This window comes from Oryctolagus cuniculus, chromosome 6 (assembly GCF_051225735.1).
Source record: "Oryctolagus cuniculus isolate XC-2025 breed Fujian yellow rabbit chromosome 6, ASM5122573v1, whole genome shotgun sequence".
In the NCBI taxonomy this organism is placed as follows: Eukaryota; Metazoa; Chordata; class Mammalia; order Lagomorpha; family Leporidae; genus Oryctolagus; species Oryctolagus cuniculus.
In genome coordinates, this window is record NC_142872.1 from 97,197,906 (window position 1) to 97,220,150 (window position 22,245).

General features: G+C 40.0%; 1 non-coding gene across 1 annotated transcript; it reads left to right on the top strand.

Annotated features, from left to right (window-relative positions):
* Window positions 1-21,564: 21,564 nt before the first annotated feature.
* Window positions 21,565-21,666, top strand: LOC127490849 (U6 spliceosomal RNA). Its single transcript, XR_016236677.1, has one exon. It is a non-coding gene; the product is annotated as a U6 spliceosomal RNA (small nuclear RNA).
* The last annotated feature ends 579 nt before the right edge of the window (window positions 21,667-22,245 follow it).

Sequence of the window (22,245 nt, forward strand, 5' to 3'; positions counted from 1 at the left end):
TGTCTTTCAGGGCTTGTGCTAGGTCTGCGGCAACTCCCTCTCGCCCAACCCTTTGTACCCAAGCCCTCTCCTGGTAATGAGGCTTTGTCATGAATTTAAGTAAGGTCAGTGTGTGACTCCATTCCCAGCACAGTCTGTCAAGTTTCCAGGCATAATGAGTAAATGTTTTTTCATTTGTACCTCGTGGTCCATCTAGAACCTTTTCCAAAGGAAGTCTAAACATCATGGTTGAAATGACTTACAATGACTTATTGCCGGCGCCGCGGCTCACTAGGCTAATCCTCCGCCTTGCGGCGCCGGCACACCAGGTTCTAGTCCCGGTCGGGGCGCCGGATTCTGTCCCGGTTGCCCCTCTTCCAGGCCAGCTCTCTGCTGTGGCCAGGGAGTGCAGTGGAGGATGGCCCAAGTACCTGGGCTCTGCACCCCATGGGAGACCAGGAGAAGTACCTGGCTCCTGCCATTGGATCAGTGCGGTGCGCCGGCCGCAGCGCGCCAGCGGTGGCGGCCATTGGAGGGTGAATCAACAGCAAAGGAAGACCTTTCTGTCTCTCTCACTGTTCACTCTGCCTGTCAATAAATAAATAAATAAATAAATGACTTACAAGCACTTACTTTAGCTCTTATTTTTAAACTCTAGCACACTATAATGTCATTGCATTAGCTTTCTGGGGCTGTCATGACAAATTTCCACCAACTAGAAGGCTTCCAATGACAGAAATGTATTCTTCCCTAGTTCTAGCTTCTTGATATCAGAAACCTGAAATCAAAGTGTTCACAGGACCATGCTGCCTTCCAAAGGCTCCAGGCAGGAATCTCGCTGCTTCCAGCTTCTGTGTTCCAGACATTCCTTGGCTGTGGCTACACAGCTCCAGTGTTTGCCTTTTCTTTGTATCATCTTCTCCTCTCTGTCTCTTGAAATGCTAGTGCCATTGGATTTGGAAGATCCAGTATTATCTCATCTCAAGGTCTTTGACTTCATTACATCTACAAGGACCCACTTTTCAAACAAGATTACATTCACAGGTCCCAGGGGTTAGGATATGGATGTATACTTTTAGGGGGTACCATTAAAGACACTGCAATTTTATTCACCAGACAGGCTTTTTGAAAGACTGTATTCTCAATGACTGGGAGATGTATCAAATGCTTAGGCATACTGTACATGTAATTTTTAAGATGCTTAATGGTTCAAGAGCATTCCCAGTCAGTGACCAGGAAAGATATTTCCACTTATGTACATTTAAAAATTCCTGGTTTGAGTCCTGGATCCACCATTTACCAGCTTCCCACTGATACCTCCTCTGCCTGATCCTCAGGTCAACATCTGGCATGGGAGCTGTTGGCTTCAGATGTTGGGAAGGAAAATGCTGTGTGTTCCACTCTGCAAATGGAGCAGTGGCTCACTAATAAAAGGCAGAGGAGTTTGATGCTGTTAGAAAAGAATGCACACTTGCACTTTTGGGAGCACATACCACAGAGATAGTTTTAAATCCCTGCAACCATCTAGCTTTGTATCTTACCACTTGCATTAAACACTTTTCACATGAAGCAGTTAAGTTTGAGTTAGCAAGATTTCTTCTTAACACACACAGACATGGACTCTATCAAAAAAAAAAAAATCTGATGTTAAATAACAAAGAGACTATTTCCTTTGCAGTCACTGACACAAAATTTTGGCTCCAGAAAATAGTTCTGCATAGAGAAAATCATCTTGTTGTGATTGTCCGTACTGTGCTCTCTATCTTTCAGCACTTCCAGCCTGGAATAACAAAAGAGGAATCAGGGGTTGATGAATGCCCAACAGACTTACCGGAGGGTGGCTTTGTTGGATAAACACATTGAACTGTAGGGTTGTATTTTTTTTTTAATCACTGTAGAATCATACACTAGAGAAATATTAATGCACAGAGATCATCTTTAAATTAAAGTGCCAAGGCCTGAGTTTCAAAGCCATTTGTTTTAGTGGTGCCTCAATAGCTGTTAAAAAAAAAAAAAAAAAACTTTTGAGTCACTATTTCATCTTGCAAAAGTTAAGTATTCTTTGTAGACAGGCACTGTCTGTTAAAGTCATATTTGACATCTATGGAATCAAAAATACCTTAAAATGAAAGACTGACATCTGTTTACGATATAAAAAAGGGGGCTGTGTATTTTTACTGGAAGAATTTTCCTTTAATAAGGCAGCCAAAAGTCATCTATACACACCACACGGATTTACAGCCAAGACCTGTTGAACACCAACACAGCATCACGGAGGCTTAGCAATCCATCTTTTTTTTTTTTTTTTTTCCATGATTACCCTGATTTTGGTACTGAATTCATATAGGAAATATAGTTGTGTTTTCATGAGGAATAGGATAGGATAGCTATAAAAAGCCCTGGGTTAATTATTAATTGGTGAACTTCCATCTTTTTAGTGCTCTCAACTTTGATTGTATTATATGGCAGGTGATCTTCCTTATTTAAGATCAAACTACCGGTGGGATCTTTTTATATTTTTTTCAGTCAATTCAAGCAGTAGCAAACAAAGTCTGTATGTTTGACCAATTCCACCTGAAATCTGTTTAAGCCACTACAATTAGAAGGAGATCAGACAGAAGGCAGTCAACTGGGTGGAGAGTTTCGATCTGTTCGTAATCTCATACAGGTGCTGCTTCCTGTGCTCTGGAAAATCCCTCATTGCAAAACAGGCCAACTGAGCCACACCTGGGTTTAAGCAGAACATCTGGACCTACTCTTTCTTACCCGCTCATGTTCTTCAAATCTTCCCTAAACAAATGGTGCTTTAGTGCAGGTCTGACACCAGAGATTTGTAAGTCCAATGTGCACTGCCAAATCTGGTTTGATACAAAACACAGCTACTCTTCTTGAGTCAAATCCATTACAGATATGATACCCCAGTCACATATTTCAATTAGTCAAACCTCAAGTAATTTATGGAGGTCATTTCCACTAGTAGCAATAAATTTCTTAATGGCATTAACAATTAAACAGGGAATTTGGGGGGGAAGGTTGAAGTATAATGTCTATTAAATTCTAAAGCACTCATTGGTCATAAGCGCTTTGTTTTCTGCACAAAACCATTGGCTAAAAATTAAATATGAGTGTAGATATAATTAATGGGATGCCAGTTTGAATGGATTCTAGTTTCCTTTATGGAAAGTCCATACCTGTTAAACCCTTAAATGTATAAATTTACTTAATGGAGCCACTATTCAAACATATAATTCTGGGAGAGTTTTGCAAGTAACTAATAACTGTGTATCATAAGGGTCTTCTGGGCCTAGCATTGTGCTAGAATAACTCAGTTCACAAATGATCAAGCAAACTATCAGCAAACCATCAGTATAATTTGTGCAGCTTCAAACATAGCCTTTTGAATGTATCTTATGTGGAATTTTGACACCACAGGTCAAGTAGATGTCAGGGAATGGTGATAATCAGCTTGAACGATGAATGTCATGGAATACGTTTGCCTTTTCTGGTTCCCATAAAGTACACAGGAACAGTGTGGATCATTAGTATATATGAGTTCACACAGTGAATTTAGTACCTCTGCAATGTTGTTCTGTCTATTGTTTGAATTGCTTGGAGTATTGGTATTAGTTCACCATCCCTGAGAAAGCTTGCAGCCAAAGAGGTAGGAGAGATTAAAGGTTCAAGATACGGTATGAAGGAGGAAACCAAAGCATGCTTGTCACTCATCCACCTGAGGGTAATCCAGAAGGCAGGTTCTGGAAGGTTCATACAGTAGTTTCATCTCTAGTTTAGCAAATAGCTCTTTGGACAAAATGATGCCTTGCATTCCTGCAGGATCAGCATTGAAAGAGACTCCTCAGTGCCTCCCAGATGGGCAGACTCATCTTTTTTGACTTGGCAGTGATAGGACTTGGCACTGAATCAAAATCCAGTATCTCTTGCTAATGAGGCTAGATGGTGAAACTCTTGATTTTCTTTTTCAGAAATCTCTCTACAGCATAGTTTATTTTAGCTTGAGAAGATATATGGTTATGATATGGAACATATGAACTAAGCAGACTTTCAGATTTGAGAATTCTCAGCTTGGGAGTTTTTGTCAAAACTTATTTTGCTTTAAAAATAATTGAGGTTGTAATAGGTAATTTTTTTCCTCTGATCTTCATATTTTGTAATGTGAATGGAAGGTTACCCATATCAAAGGTAAAGTTTTCTTGTGTCACTCTCTTGTATCCACAAGAAATTCTGGACAATTAGATATTGGAAGGATCGCAGAGAGTATGAGGACTGGGAGCAATTTTTAAAAAGGAAAATCAGGAGTAATGTGAGTACAAAAAATGGGATTAGGCATAAAGGTGGCCTTTGTAAGCTTAGGAAGGAAAGCAAAGGATTGGAAAAAGGAGCTGATGCCCAAATCTCACAATTTAGAAAAAGATAGTTCCTCCAAGAGGAAGATGTGGTATAAAACAGACGTAGGATACCTGCCCTATGATTTTGTGAAGTCGAAGATTTTTTTAGCTTGGAAGAATAAGTTCCAGAATAGATGACTGGTGGAGAGTCTGTGAAAGCTTCCAAAGATAGAAAGTTACATGGATTAACCCAGATTATTAATTATGGGTATAACACATTTTCTAAATAGTAAGAAATGAGTTCCATGAAGGTAGAGATCAGGACATGGTTACATTTGTTTTCTCAGCCCCTGGTGCAAGGCCTGACATATAGTAGGTATTTAGTGTTTGAAGAATGGGCAGGGCTGTAAAGTTGTTAAAAAAATAAAATAAGCCAAAATTATCAAGAATGGGAAAGTGTTTGTTAAGTAATAGAATATGAATGAAGAAGATTTTCTGAATAAAAGAAATTGGAAACAATGATACAAATTAGCCTTTATGAATTAAATTTAGGTTGAAAAAGTTAATTCTAAAACTCTTTCTTGGAAAATATCTTTTTGAGTTTCAAATCATGCCTTCTAATCAAAACATACCCACTTGAGAATATAAACACAAAACAAAATTACATGGCCCTATCTAATAATTTAGGAACATAAAGAAAAAGCTGAATAGAATTCAGATGACTGATTTTGTGCTACTGAGAAAACTCAACTCTTTCTCTCTGTATTCACTCTCTGAAAAGGAGGAGAGGATTTTGTTTTCCGTGTAAGATCCAACTAGAAAATACTCCCTTTTCTTTGTTGTCTTTTGAGCAACCATCTATTCCTCCAGGTGCTTCCAATAAGGTATTTAAAGATGAGACAAATTAAGGAGGGGTCATTTGGGTAAAGAGACCTAAAGACTAGTTAAATCCTTAGAAATCATTCACCATTGAACCTATTCAGGAGACAAAGAAGAAAAAGAACCTGCAGCAGAACACTGAAAGGATTCAGTTCTTCATTTGGTGTTCCTTTACTTGAACTATAGGTAGAGGAAGAGAAAATGTTCCTGGTTACTGTCCTTATTCATCTCAAACCTGTCTTCCCTGGGGCAGCTGGCGGAGGCTCACACCCGCAGGTCAGCAGAGTAGCTGCCTCTTCATGTTGGATCCAATAAAGAGATCAACCTCTTCACTTTCCTTTAGAGCTTTTGGGAGAACACAGGTTGGTCTCAGAGATATTTTATGTTTTTGTGAAATCTCTAAGGTTGAGGATGATTAACTTTTAGATTAAGCCAAGTTTTGAGAAGTTTAAGATATCTTAACCTTTGAATGGGAATGGAATTCTCACCAGCATTATTTGAACTCACTGATGTTACAAATTTGTGGACGGATGTTATCCATTAAGGTGAAAGCAAAAAGGGGCTATAAAGTTGACTCAGAAGGCTAAGTACTTTACCTTCAGGGAAGCACATATAAAAATCTGTCCTGAACCGTATATATAGTAATAGTTAAAGCTTTGAACACCTGGTTCTTAACTGGCAAAGTCATATAAAATACTGACATACCTTCTACTTACTGTTATTTTGATCTTTAGGCAAGTTACTATTTTTATTATATGTGCTTAGGAATTTAGCCTCAGCAATCAGTCAACTCATAGGACATTTACTGAATGCCAACCATGTGTCAGTATAATCCCAAGATAGAATTTAGGTCATTGAGAGATTTCTCAGTACCTGTACTGGCCTAATTCTTGGATTAATGGGCATGATTGTTATGTTCAGGGGTTCTTGTCACCTTTCTCCAGCAATTTGACAAATAGACATTTTTCAGAGTGTTCAAAATCAGTAAGGTGCCATGTGCCTGGTTTAGTTAGCTGAACTGGTTGGAAACGGGCACTAATGAGGCCAAGGTTCAGTCCCCATATGGTCTCGGTCATTCTGCAGCAGGAAAACTTTTCCATAGCCACAGGTTGTACCTCTCACACCACCTTCTTGATTTGCCAACTACAGCCTTGATTCAGAAGGAGGACCTCTCTAGAGAGTAGAGCTCAGGGAAAATCCTGCAGTGGTTTTGGAAAAGTCATTCAAAGTTTGGTTACTGTGATGATAATTCAACAATATCACCTCTGTCAGTAAACATTGTTCTAGCGAAGGGAGCCTGTACAAATGGGAGAGAGTAGAGCTCAAGATTAGCATCCTAAAAGTCGAATTTCTCTGTGTGTAATGGGAAATACGGGAAACTACAGCATTTCCTATCTGTCAGCTGTTGTCTAATATTTTTATATATGTTGATTTATTTAATCTTTATACTAACCCTCTGAATAAAGCACCTTCAGTAGCCCTATTTTATTCACATGAAAAATCTATGGGGCATAGCTTCTTCTGGGTCTCCCATGTGGGTGCAGGGACCCACGGACTTGGGCTGTCTTCTAATGCTTTCCTAGGCCATAGCAGAGAGCTGGATCAGAAGTAGAGCAGCTGGGACTTGAATTGGTGCTCCTAAGAGATGCCAGCACTGCAGGTGGCAGCTTTACCCACTATGCACACTCTGGCCCCTTGATTATTTTTTATTCAAGAGCTGAACTACCAAATTCACTAGTTAACTAAAATGAATATTTTCAACCTTTCAACACTGATGACATGTCAAACTAAGAAAACATGAACTTCAATAATTCTTTGGAAATTAGGAGTTGTTTCAAAAAGCCTCATAAAATAAAATTTATCTTTATTATCCATTCAATAAAACACCATGTAAGCTACTGCTTAAGAGGTAGAATTAATATCATCAAAATGTCTATATTACTTAAGAGAAATTTAAAGATTCAATGTGATCCCAACCAGAATACCAATAGCACTCTTCCTAGATCAATAAAAAAAGATGCTAAAATTCATATGGAAACACAAGAGATTTTGAATAGCTAAAGCAATCTTAAACAACAAAAACAAAGTCAGAGGCATCACAATGCCAGATTTCAAGACACACTACAGAGCAGTGATAATAAAAATAGTGTGGTACTGGCACAAAAATAGACTTCTAGATCCATGGAAGAGAATAGAAACCTCAGAAATCAATCCACACATCGATAACCAACTAATATTTGACAAAGGATCTTAAATCACTCCCTGGAGCAACACTGGAGTCTCTTCAACAAATGGTGCTGGGAAACTGGATCTCCACATGCAGAAGTGCAAAGCAAGACCCCTACCTTACAGCTTGTGTGAAAATCAACTCAACATGGATCAAGAATCTAAATCTATGACCTGATCCTCTCAAATTACTAGAGGAGAACCTTGGGGAAACTCAACAAGACTTTGGTATAGGCAAAGAATTCTTGGAAAAGACCCCAAAAGTACAGGCAAAAATTGATAAATAAGATTGCATAAAGTTAATCCCGGCTGCTCCTCTTCTAATCCAGCTCTCTGCTGTGGCCTGGGAAAGCAGCAGAAGATGGTCCAAGTGCTTGGGCCCCTGCACTCATGTGGGAGGCCAGGAGGAAGCTCCTGGCTCCTGGCTTCAGATCAGCTCAGCTCCATCCGTTGTGGCCAATTGGGGAGTGAATCAATGGATGGAAGACCTTTCTCTCTCTCTCTTTCTCCCTCTCTCTCTCTCTCTCTCACTGTCTGTAACTCTATTTCTCAAATAAATAAATAAAATATTTTAAAAAGCTAAGAATATTCTACACTGCAAAGGAAACACTTAAAATTGAAGAGGCAACTGACAGAATGGGAGAAAATATTTGCAAGCTATGCAACTGATAAAGGATTAATATCCAGATCTATAAAGAGCTCAAGAGACTCTACAACAACAAAACAATTCAATTAAGAAATGGACAAAGTACTTGATTTTTTTTTAATTTTTTATTTTTATTTTTATTTTTGACAAGCAGAGTGGACAGTGAGAGAGAGAGAGACAGAGAGAAAGGTCTTCCTTTGCCCTTGGTTCACCCTCCAATGGCCGCCGTGGCCAGCGCGCTGTGGCCGGTGCACTGCGCTGATCCAAAGGCAGGAGCCAGGTACTTCTCCTGGTCTCCCATGGGGTGCAGGGCCCAAGCACTTGGGCCATCCTCCACTGCACTCCCTGGCCACAGCAGAGAGCTGGCCTGGAAGAGGGGCAACCGGGACAGCATCCGGCGCCCCGACTGGGACTAGAACCCGGTGTGCCGGCGCCGCAAGGCGGAGGATTAGCCTGTTGAGCCACGGCGCCGGCTCGGACAAAGTACTTGAACAGGTATTTTTCAAAATACGAAATTCAAATGGCCAACAGACAAATGAAAAATGCTCAGGATTACTAGCTGTCAGGGAAATGCAGATCAAAACCAAAATAAGGTTTCATCCCACCCCAGTTAGAGTGTCTTTCATACAGAAATCAAAAAGCAGTGAATGCTGATGATGATGTGGGGATAAAGGTACCCTAATCCACTCTTTGTGGGAATGCAAACTAGTATGGCCATTGTGGAAGACAGTATGGAGATTCATCAGAAATCTGAAAATTAGATCTGCCATATGACCCAGCAATCCCACTCCTGGGAATTTACCAAATAAAATGACATCAGCATATGAAAGAGTGATCTGAACCACCATGTTTATAGCAGCTCACTTCAGAATAGCAAAGATATGGAATCAATCCAGATGCCCAACAACTGGATAATGAAAGTGGAGCAGCCAGGTCTCAAACCGGCGCACATATGGGATGCCGGAGCTTCAGGCCAGGGCATTAACCCGCTACGCCACAGTGCCAGCCTCCCTTGTCTCTACTCTTGATGAACAGTATTTTTGCTTCTTCTGTTTGTTGAATTCTTTACTTAGTGGAGAGTTAATCTTATGATTATAATATAAACTAAAAGTATGCCATTGTAAAAATTAAAAGATTAAGAAAGGAAGGAGGAAAGAGGGTCAGGTGGGAAGTATCACTATGTTCCTATATCTGTATATATGAAATACATGAACTATCTTCACCTTACTTAAGTTTAAAAAATGTATAATAAAAAAGTATATTTTATAAAATGTAGTATCTCTGCTCTGACTTTTCCACCTATTTTGATGACAGTCTACAGTAGTGTTTTGTTAAGCTTGTACTGCATTATTGCAGAAAGAAATGGCTTTTCTGTTGGGAATAATAATAGTAACAAAATAATGTTATTTTGGAAAAAAAGATTGATGTAGACACTCAAAAAAGAGCAGGGTCTCCCTCACCTGACTTCTTCCCATCAGCCTCACAGCCATATCCAAGTCACCCTTATGGAACAAAGCCTCTGTGGGCCTCATCTTTCCCACAGCCTGTTCACACTCATGTATCCTTACATTCAAGCTTGAGATCTGAAAATCTCATTCCTCAATCCACTGCAATGTACCTTTCTGATTTATTCTGCTGAAATAAGTCCCTTAGACATCAAGAATTCTCTCTTGTAGGCTGACTCCAATCATCCTTTCCAGATTATTTTATTTTTCCCACTCTCTCTACAGTGTCTGATCTTGCTCTCCTCTCCAGCATTGATTCATTAAGCTAGGTCATTGCATTCCCTTTCAATTTCTCCCCCATTTCCTGTCTGTCTCTATTACTCAGACCAGCTCAAGCAGACACTGCCTAAATCTTGTCCTCAGCACTCTCCTCTTCTCCTCTTCTTCCCTTGCCTTCAGTGATCTCAGTTTATGTGAATTTATGGAAGATGCCAAAATTTAAATCTGTGAAGTCTTAGCTTCTCTTTCAAGTACTAAGGCTAAATTTCTATCTCAGTCTTAGTTATTTTTCTGGCATACTAAGTTTTCAAACTCAATTTGTCCAAACTATGTTCTTACATCTGAACTGCTCTCAAACTTTTACCTAACCAAGGTGGTAATCTGAGTTATGACTGGTTTCACCCTGTCTCTTACTCCCTACCTCAAATGAGTTGCCAGAACCTATTGGTTCAATTTCTAAAAGATTTCAAATCAGTCTGTTTTCCACTTCTATTTCTGTGATAATAATTCAGATCTTTCCATCCAAAACTGAGAACCTACTGTATCGGGCTTTGGACCAAGGATCCAAAACTATAAAAAATTTCATTCCTGTATCAGAGGCTGATACATTCAAGGGAGGAGACTGTTGAAAACAGATTAACAATGTGATGAGCATTTTGGTAGAAAGAAGAAAGCACAATGTATCCTGGGAGTGCAGATGTAGGAGAAAAATGGGCTATTGGCACAGGGAATAGAATTGGATGATCAAACACATTGGTGGTTTTTGCCTATACAAAGCAAATTACCTCTTTCTGAGCAACAAAGAATTAATTACACAATGTTTTAGTTAACCTATTTTGCCACTAGCTAAGAATAATTTTTGGTAAAATGATGTTTATGATTTTAAGTGTGATTTGCCTCTCCCTTCTGGCAGTGATAATTTGAGTATTATAGAAATCTGCTTGTTTTACACTATGTGTACCATAAGAAATTGAGAGGCACTCTGTGATTTCATACCACTTACAGTAAAATACAGGAAATTCTACCATAAAAGAGCCACGCAAAAATGTCATTATGGATCTTACTAGATCCAGAAATGAAAGAAATGTGTAATAACACTGGAAATGTTTTTTTTAACACTGCTGTTTATTTTTCAAACTTTTCAAAACTTTGCTTAGTTAGTGGTATTATAAAAATAGCTTATTAGTTCAATATTTTATTTTTAATACAAATATTCTTATTTATTTAATCTATTTGAAAGAGAAAGAGAGAACGGCCAAGAGTGTGAGCTATCTCATCAGCTGGTTTATAGCCCCAAATGGCTACAATAGCTAGGGCTGAGCCAGGCTGTAGCCAGGAGCCTGGAATTCCATCTGGGTCTTTCATGGAGAGCTTTAAGCTGCTGTGCATTATCAAGGAACTGTCACAGAGAGTGGAATTGGGATTCTAACTCCAGGACTTAGGTTTATGATATGTGCACCTTGAGTGGTGACTTAATCCGCTGTGCCAAATACTCACCTTTAATGCAATTATTGTGTTCAGTGCTTAAGGTTATTTTATTTTTTAAAGATTTATTCATTTATTTGATAGGCAGAGTTACAGATAGAGGGAGACAGAGAGATAGAGGTCTTCCATTCGCTGGTTCACTCCCCAAATGAGCAGGGCTGGGCTGATCTGAAGTCAGGAACCAGGAATTTCTTCCAGGTCTCCCATGTGGGTGCAGAGTAATAAGCACTTGGACCATTTTCCACTGCTTTCTCAGGCCATCAGCAGGGGGCTGGATCAGAAGTAGAGCAGCCAGGACTTGAACTGGTGCCCATAAGGGATACCAGTGTTGCAGGCAGAGGCTTAACATACTGCACTTCAGCACTGGACCCATGCTTAAAGTTTGTAAAATTATTGTTGTGGGGAGCAACCCGGACTAGACTAAGTTACTGGAATTAAGACTTATTCTATGCATCTGCTCTCCCACAATATGGCGCTGAGAAGGGAGAAACAGCTTCTACGCAGCTGCCTCCAGTTCAACCAATAAACTGTAGGACCTGCTCCTGATTGGAGGAGAGCAGCGTACTCGGCGTGTGGGTAGCAGAGTTGGGATTGGTGGAAGGACTATAAAGGAGGAGAGAGACGGCATGCACCAGGAACATCTAAGGGGAACACCTGTGCAGCCTCCGAGAGAGCCGGCCGACGGTGTGCCGCTCCCCTGCGGAAGTGGGGAAAGTGGCTAGGGGGAACCGCCCTTCCACGGAGGTGGAAGGGACGGTAGCCAACCCGGGAAGAACCAGCAGCAAACCCGGGGAGGGCCGAGCAGACAAAAGAACAGCGCAGGGTCCTGTGTCGTTCCTCCACGAAGACGGGGAGTGACATAATGGTGCCGTGACTCGGATAGGAAACCTATGCAGGGTTTAGTGTCGTTCCTCCACGAAGAGGGGGAGCGACAATTGTCTGTCAAAATAGTCAAATATTGACAATTGTACATGGTTCATTATCCAAAAACATCAATAACTTGTATTTTCAATTGTTGGGACCAGTAGAATTGAAAGTATGTATTATGGTTCTTTTTTAAAAATTATTTTATTTAAGGAATGTAACTTCATGCATTTAATATATACAGATTTGGGAACAAGAGGAGTCTTCCCCTCCTACTTACCTCCCATTCATACTCCTGCCCTTCTTTCTCCTTCTTCTTCCTTTCCCATTTTTACTTTTTATAGCAATCAATTTTTTCAGATAATTTTTATACTCAAAATTAACAGTACACTAAGTATAGAGTTCACCGATTAGTATGAAGAGAAAAGAAAAAAAAAATGTTCATCAAAAGTCAAGGCAAAGGCTGTTCAAAATCAATGCATCTTAAAGTGTCAGTTTCATGCCTATAGATTGCAGTTTAGGTACTCTATTAGTTACCACAGATCAGAGAGACCATATGGTATTTGTCTTTTTGTGATGGGTTTACTTCACTAAGTGTAATGGTTTCCAGTTTGCATCTATTTTCTTGCAAATGAAAAGATTTCATTTTTACCACTGTATAGTATTCCATAGTGCGTGCATGTGTGTGTGTGTGTGTGTATGTATGCCATAATTTCTTTTTTTTTTTTTTTTGACAGGCAGAGTGGACAGTGAGAGAGAGAGACAGAGAGAAAGGTCTTCCTTTTGCCGTTGGTTCACCCTCCAATGGCCGCCGCGGCTGGCGCGCTGCGGCCGGCGCACCGCGCTGATCCGATGGCAGGAGCCAGGAGCCAGGTGCTTTTCCTGGTCTCCCATGGGTGCAGGGCCCAAGCACCTGGGCCATCCTCCACTGCACTCCCGGGCCACAGCAGAGAGCTGGCCTGGAAGAGGGGCAGCCGGGACAGAATCCGGCGCCCCAACCGGGACTAGAACCCGGTGTGCCGGCGCTGCTAGGCGGAGGATTAGCCTAGTGAGCCGCGGCGCCAGCCTGTATGCCATAATTTCTTTATCCAGTCCTCAGTTGATGGACATCTGTGTTGATTCCATATCTTAGCTATAGTAAATTGTGCTGAGATGAACATGGGGGTACAGATCACTCTTCCATATGCTGATTTCATTTCCTTTGGATAAACTCTCAGGAGTGGGATGGCCAGGTCATGTGGTACGTCTATATTCAGATTTCTGAGGTATCTCCATACTGTCTTCCAAAGTGACTGCACCAGTTCACATTCCCACCAACAGTCAATTACGGTACTCTTCTCCCCACATCCTCTCCAGCATTTGTTACTTGTTGATTTCTATATATGGGCCATTCTAAAGGGGGGTGAGGCGAAACCTCATTGTGGTTTTGATTTGCATTTCCTTGATGGCTAGCAATCCTGAACATTTTTTCATGTGTCTATTGGCCATTTATATTTCCTCTCTTGAAAAATATCTGTTCAGGTCCTTTTGCCCATATCTTGACTAGGTTGTTTGTTTTGTAGTTATTTAATTTCTTGAGCCCTTCTAGATGCTGGAAGTTAATCCTTTGTCAGTTTCATAGTTTGCAAATATTTTCTCTCATGTTGTTGGTTGCCTCTTCACTTTTCTTAGTGTTTCTTTTGCAATGCAGAAGTTTCTCAGTTTGATGTAATCCCACTTGTTAATTTTAGCATTGGTTGCCCGTGCTTCTGGGGTCTTTTCCAAGAAATCTTTCCCTATGCCAATGTCTTGTAGGGTTTCCCCAATGTTCTTTAGTAATTTTTTTTTGACAGGCAGAGTTAGACAGTGAGAGAGAGACAGAGAGAAAGGTCTTTCTTTTTCTGTTGGTTCATCCCCCAAGTAGCCGCTACAGCTAGCGTGTTGCAGCCGGCGTGCTGCACGGATCCGAAGCCAGGAGCCAGGTGCTTCCTCCTGGTCTCCCATGCAGGTGCAGGGCCCAGGGACCTGGGCCATCCTCCTCTGCCTTCCTGGGCCACAGCAGAGAGCTGGACCAGTAGAGGAGCAACCAGGACAGAATCCGGTGCCCCGACCAGGACCAGAACCTGGGGCGCCGGCGCCGCAGGCGGAGGATTAGCCTAGTTAGCCTTGGCGCCGGCCCAATGTTCTTTAGTAATTTGATGGTAACACATAGTAGATTTAGTTGTCCAATCCATTTTGAGTGCCTTTTTGTGTAAGGTGTAAGATAGGGGTCTTGTTTCATGTTTCTACATGTGGAGATCCAGTTTTCTCAGCACTATTTGTAGAAGAGACTGTCTTGGCTCCAGGGGTTAATTTTTGCTCCTTTGTCAAACAGAAGTTAGTTGTAGCTGTGTAGATTAATTTCTGAGGTTTCTATTCTGTTCCATTGGTCTACACATGTGTTTTTGTGCCAGTACCAGGTTGTTTTGATTATAACTGCCCTGTAGTATGTCTTAGAGTCTAGTTCTGTGATACATTGAGCTTTGTTTTTATTGTTTAAAATTGATTAAGCTATTCGGAGTCTATTGTGTTTCCATATGTATTTTAGCATCATTTTTTCTACATCTGAGAAGAATGTTGAGATCACACGGAATCTCTCTATTGCTTTCAGTAATATGGACATTTTGAATATGTTGATTCTTTCAATCCATGAACATGGGCGATTTTTCCACTTTTTATGTCTTCTATTTGCTTTTTAAATGTTTTATAATTTTTTTCATAGAGATTTGATGTCTTTGGTTAAGTTTATTACAAGGAATTTAAAATTTTTTGTAGCTATTATGAATGGGATTGATCTTAGAAGATCTTTCTCAGCTATGGCATTGTCTGTATATACAAAGGCTATTGATTTTTGCGTGTTGATTTCATATCTCTCTACTTTACCAAACTCTTATGAGATCCAAGAGTCTCTACATGGGCTCTTTTGAGTTCCCTATATTTAAAATCATGTCATAGTAAATAGGGATAGTTTGACTTCTTCCTTCCCTATTTGTATCCCTTTGATTTCTTTTTCTTGCCTGATGGCTTTGGCTAAAACTTCCAGGACTATTTTAAATAGCAATGTTGAGAGTGGGCATCCTGTCTGGTTGCAAATCTTATGGGAATGCCTCCAATTTTTATTCCCCATTCATTAGGATGCTGGCTGTGGGTTTGTTGTAAATTGCTTTGATTATGTTGAGGAATGTTCCTTCTACATCAAGTTTTCACCATAAAAGGGTGTTGCATTTTGTCAAATATTTCTCTGCATCTATTGAGATAATCACATGGTTTTTGTTCCTCAGCTTGGTAATGTGGTTAATCATATTTATTGGTTTTCAGATGTTGAACCATCTCTGCATACCAGGGAATCATCCCACTTGGTCTGGGTGAATGATTTTTCTGATGTGCTATTAGATTCGATTGTCTAGTTTTTTTTAAGATTTATTTATTTGAAAGTCAGAATTATACAGAGAGAGAAGGGGAGGCAGAGAGAGAGAGAGAGAGAGAGGTCTTCCAACCGCTGGTTTACTCCCCAGTTGGCCACAATGGCTGGAGCTCTGCCGATCCAAAGACAGGAGCCAGGATCTTCTTCTGGGTCTCCCACCTGGGTTCAGGAGCCCAAGGACTTGGGCTATCTTCCACTGCTTTCCCAGGCTATAGCAGAGAGCTGGATTGGAAGTGGAGCAGCTGGGATATGAACTGGTGCCCATATGGGATGCCGGCACTGCAGGCAACAGCTCTGCTTGCTACGCCACAGTGCTGGCACCTTGGCTAGTATTTTGTTGAGGATTTTTGCATTTATGTTCTTCATGGGTATTGGTGTCTAGTTCTCTTTCTCTGTCATGTCTTTTTCTGGCTTAGGTATTAAGTTGATGCAGGCTTCATAAATGGAGTTTGGGAGGATTCCCTCCTTTTTTATTTTCCTTTTTTTATCTCTGATTTTGTTAATTTGGGTCTTCTCCCTCTTTTTTTTGCTCAGTTGGGCCAAAGGTCAATGGGCCAATGTCTATTTTGTTTATTTTTTCAAAAAAAAAAAAACCAGCTCTTCCTTGCATTGATCTTTTATATTTTTGTTTCAATTTTGTTCATTTCTTCCTTAATTTTAATTATTTCTTTCCTCCCACTAATTTGGGGCTTGGTTTGTTGTTGAATTTCTAGGTCCTTGAGGCACACTGACAGCTCATTTATTTGGTACCTTTCCAGTTTCTTGATGTAGGCACTAGTTGCTATAAATTTCCCTCTTAACACTGCTTTTTTTTTTTTTTTTTTGACAGGCAGAGTGGACGGTGAGAGAGAGAGAGACAGAGAGAAAGGTCTTCCTTTTTGCTGTTGGTTCACCCTCCAATGGCCACCACGGCTGGCACGCTACGGCCGGCGCATTGCGCTGATCCGAAGCCAAGAGCCAGGTGCTTCTCCTGGTCTCCCATGGGGTGCAGGGCCCAAGCACTTGGGCCATCCTCCACTGCACTCCCTGGCCATAGCAGAGAGCTGGCCTGGAAGAGGGGCAACCGGGACAGAATCCGGCACCCCAACCGGGACTAGAACCTGGTGTGCCTGCGCTGCTAGGCGGAGGATTAGCCTATTGAGCCACGGCACTGGCTTCCCATAGGTTTTGATACGAGGTATTATTATCTTCATTTGTTTCCACAAATTTTTTGATTTCTATTTTGACTTCTTTTATGACCCACTGTTCATTTAGGAGCATATTATTAAGTCTCCCTGTTTTTGCATATGTTTTTGAGATTTTTGAACTGTTGGTTTCTAGCTTCAATCCATTGTGATCAGAGAAGGTACATATATGATTTTGATTTTTCAGAATTTGCTAAGGCTTGCTTGATGGCATAGTGTGTGGTCTATCTTAGAGAAAGTTCTGTGCACTACAGAGAAGACTGTGCATCCTGCCACCGTGGGGTGAAAAGTTCTGTAGATATCATTTACATCCATTTGTTTCATAGTGTCAATTAGCTCTGTTGTTTCTTTGCTGATTTCCTGTCTGACTGATCTATTCAGTGACTAAAGTTGGGTGTTGAAGTCCCCTTTTACTATTGTATCGGAGTCTGTGTCTCCCTTTAGATCCATTAATAGATTTTAGATAGCCAGGTGCCCTGTAATTGGGTGCATATACATTTATTATATCTTTCTGTTGTATTGATTCCTTGGTCATTATATAGTGTCTATTGTGTTAATAGCTAAGACCTGGAACCAACTCAAATGCCCATCAACAATAGACTGGATAAAGAAATTATGGGACATGTACTCTGTAGAATACTATACAGCATCAAAAAAAATGAAACCAGGTCATTTGCAACAAGATGGAGGAATTTAGAAAACATCATGCTAAGTGAATTGAGCCAGTCCCAAAGGGACAAATATCATATGTTCTCCCTGATCGGCGACTACTAACTGAGCACCAAGGGGGAAACTCGTTGAAATGAAATGGACACTATGAGAAACAGTGACTTGATCAGCTCTTGTCCTGACGGTTGATGTACAATGTAATACTTTATCCATTTTAGTATTTTTTTTGTTCTAGTACCATTGGTTGAACTCTGTAATTAACACACAATTATTCTTAGGTGTTTAAATTTTAACTGAAAAGTGATCCCTGTTAGGAATTTGGAAAACATTATGCTGAGTGTAATAAGTCAATCCCAAAGGGACAAATACCTCTTGTTCTCCTTGATAGGTGACAACTAACTGAGCACCAAAAAGGAAACCTGTTAAAGTGAAATGAACACTAGGAGAAACGGTGACTTGATCAGCCCTCACCCTGACTGTTGATGAGCAACTTGATATGTTATCCCTCTTAGTATTTTTTTTGGTTTGTTCTACTTAATACTTTTGGTTGAAGACTGTAATCAATACACAATTCTTCTTAAGTGCTGAAACTTAACTGAAAAGTGATCACTGTTAAATATAAGAGTGGGAATAAGAGAGGGAAGAGATGTGCAATTCGGGACATGCTCAAGCTGACTTACCTCAAATGGTAGAGTTAGAAACATACCAGGGGATTCCAATTCAATCCCATCAATGTGGCATGTACCAATGCCATCTCACTAGTCCCAGTGATCAGTTTCTGTTCACAATTGATCATAATGATAGGACTAAGAACCAAAGGGATCACATAAACAAGAATAGTGTCTGCAAATACTAGCTGATAGAATAAAAAAAGGGAGAGAATGATCCAACATGGGAAGTGAGATACACAGCAGACCCATAGAATGGCAGATGTCCTAAACAACACTCTGGCCTCAGAATCAGCCCTTAAGGCATGCGGATCTGGCTGAAAAGCCCATGAGAGTATTTCAGGCATGGAAAGCCAAGACACTCTGGCAAAAAAAAAAAAACCCTAAATGAAAGATCTCCGCGAGTGAGATCCCAGTGGAAAGAATGGGTCATCAAAGAAGGAGGTACCTTTCTCTGAAGGGAGGAGAGAACTTCCACTTTGACCATGGCCTTGTCTAAAAATGATCAGAGTCAGTGAACTCAGGGGGATTCCATAGCCTTGGCAGCTCATGACAAGAGCCTAGGGTGATTACTGAGGCCATAAACAAGAGTGTCAATTTGTTAAGTCAACAACAGGAGTCACTGTGCACTTACTCCTCATGTAGGATCTTTGTGCTTAGTGTGCTGTACATTGAGATTTAATGCTATAACTAGTACTGAAACAGTATTTTTCACTTTATGTTTCTGTGTGGGAGCAAACTGTTGAAATCTTTACTTAATGTATGCTAAACTGATCTTCTGTATATAAAGAGAAATGAAAATGAATCTTGATGTGAATGGAAGGGGAGAGGGAGTGGGAAAGGTGAGGGTTGAGGGTGGGAGGGACGTTATGGGGGGGAAGCCATTGTAATCCATAAGCTGTACTTTGGAAATTTATATTCATTAAATAAAAGTTTGAAAGCAAAAAACAAACAAACAAACAAACAAACAAAACAGTCTTTGTGGTAAAGGCTGTTTTGTCTGATATTAGCGTGCCTATACCTGCCCTTTTTTTCCCCCATTAGCATGGAGTATCATTTTTGATCCTTTCATTTTCAGTCTATGTGTATCTTTGTTGGTGTATTTCACTCTTTGTGTATCTTTGTTGGTGTATCTTTGAGGTGTGTTTTTTGTAGGCAGCAAATAGATTGATCTTATTTTTTAATGCATTTGGCCAGCCTGTATCTTATAACAGGAGTGTTGAGGCCATTTACATTCAGGGTATCTAATTGCTTTGCCATTTTTCTGTGAACATTCATATCATTTGCTTTGGATTTCTTTTGTACTTTTACTCAGGGGTTTTCTGCCTTTGCATTCTTTCATGATGATGGCTTTCTTTCTGTGTTTATATGTGTAGCACATCCTTAAGCATCTTTAGTAGGGATGGAAAAGTTGTGACAAATTCTTTCAATTTCTGTTTGTTATGGAAGGTCTTCATTTCACCTTTATTTATTTACTTTAAAGATTTATTTATTTGAAAGTCAGAGTTACATAGAGAGAGAAGGAGAGACAAGAGAGAGAGAGAGAGAGGTCTTCCATCTGCTGGTTTACTTCCCAAATGGCCACAATGGCCAGAGCTGCGCTGATCCAAAGCCAGGAGCCAGGAACTTCTTCCAGGTCTCCCATGTGGGTGCAGAAGCCCAAGGACTTGAGCCATCTTATGCTTATTTCCCAGGCCATAGCAGAGAGCTGGATAGGAAATGGAGCAGCCAGGACTTGAACCAGTGCACATATGGGATGCTGGCACTGCAGGAGACAGCTCTACCTGCTATGCCACAGTGCCTGCCCCTTCACCTTCATTTATAAATGAGAGTTTTGCAGGGTACAGTATTTTGAGTTGACAGTTTTTTTAAGATTTGGATCTTGCCATTGTGTTCTAGCCTGTAGGGCTTCTGATGAGAAGTCAGCTGTGAATCTAATTGGAGATCCTCTGCAAGTTATCTGGCATTTCTCTTGTGCACATTTCATAATCTTTTCCTTATGGTTTAATGTGGATAGTTTGATTACCATGTGTCATGGTGAATATCTTTTCTGGTCATATCTGTTAGGAGTTCTATGTGCTTCCTGTACTTGGAAATTTCTTTCTTTCTCCATGTTAAGCAAATTTTCTGTAATTATTTCACTAAGTAGGCCTTCTAGTCCCTTCTCTCTTTCCGTGCCTTTAGGAACTCCTAAGAATTGAATATTAGGTATTTTGATAGTATTCTATAGATCTTCAACAGTGTTTTTTAGTTTTCTAATTTCTTCTTCTTGTTTTGGTCTAACTGTAAAATTTCCAGAGATTTGTCTTCTAGCTTGGATATTCTTTCTTCTGCCTCTCAATTCTGTTGTTAAGACTTTCCACTGCATTTTTATTTGATTTATTGAATTCTTCATTTCTACTATTTCAGTTTGATTTCTCTTTAAGACCTCAATTTCATGAGAAAAATTTTCATTCATATCATGTTTAGTTCTTTTTGCTCATGAATTTTTTTAACTTTTATTTAATAAATATAAATTTCCAAAGTACAGCTTTTGGATTACAGTGGCTTCCCCCCAACCATAACTTTCCTCCCACCTGCAACACTCCCATCTCCCGCTCCCTCTCCCATCCCATTCACATCAAGATTCATTTTCAATTATCTTTATATAGAGAAGATCAATTTAGTATATATTAAGTAAAGATTTTAACAATTTGCACCCACACAGAAACACAAAGTGTAAAGTACTGTTTGATTACTAGTATACCATTGATTCACATAGTACAACACATTAAGAACAGAGATCCTACATGGGGAGTAAGTGCACAGTGACTTCTGTTGTTGATTTAACAATTGACACTCTTGTTTATAGCATCAGTAATCACCCTAGGCTCTTGTCATGAGTTGCCAAGGCTATGGAAGCCTTTTGAGTTTGCTAACTCTGATCTTATTTAGACAAGGTCATAGTCAAAGTGGAAGTTCTCTCCTCCTTTCAGAGAAAGGTACCTCCGGTACCTCCTTCTTTGATGGCCCATTCTTTCAACTGGGCTCTCACTCACAGAGATCTTTCATTTAGGTGTTTTTTTTTTTTTTTTTTTTTTTTTTGCCAGAGTGTCTTGGCTTTCCATGCCTGAAATACTACTCTCATGGGCTTTTTAGCCAGATCCGAATGCCTTAAGGGCTGATTCTGAGGCCAGAGTGCTGTTTAGGACATATGCCATTCTATGAGTCTGCTGTGTATCCCACCTCCCATGTTGGATCATTTGCTCCCTTTTTTATTCTATCAGTTAGTATTAGCAGACACAAGTCTTGTTTATGTGATCCCTTTGACTTTTAATCCTGTCATTATGATCAATTATGAACTGAAACTGATCACTTTGACTAATAAGATGGCATTGGTATATGCCACCTTGTTGCTATATTTAAAGGGAAACAAAAATAAAGGTGGGCTTAAATGCTCAACTTTCATCATGGACACATCAACTAGACATATACTAAAATTGGAACAACACAGAGAACACTAGCATGGCCTTGCAAAGAATGACCTAAAAATTCATGAAGCACTCCATATTTTTAAGAAGCTTCAGAAGCCCAGACACCAGGAAGGTGAGATCTTTAACGCGGACAAAGAGAAAAACAAGGAAACGGCAGGGCAAGGATGATCTTAAAGCTGTGGATTCACAAATATTTCCAAAAACCAAGGCTATTTCTCAGCTCCAGGGCTACCTGCAATCTGTTTTTGCTCTAACAAATGGAATTTATCCTCACAAATGGGTGCTCTGAATTTCATAGGAGAATCTCACTAAATGGCAAAAATGGGAAATACATCAACAAATGTTTTGAATAGCTGGGTGCCCTAGCATCGGGTGCATATACATTTACTGTTTTACATATTCCTGTTGAATTGATCCCTTAATCATTACATAATGATATTCTTTATCTCTTTTAACAAGATTTGTTTCAAAGTTTGTTTTGTCAATATTAGGATAGCCACTCCTGCTCCTTTTAAATTTCCATTTGCATGGAATATCTTTTTCCATTCTTTAGCTTTTTATCTCTGTGTATCTTTGTTGGTGAGGTGTAGTTCTTGTAGGCATCATGTAGATGAGTTTTGTTTTTATTCTATATGGCCAATCTGTATCTTTTAATTGGAG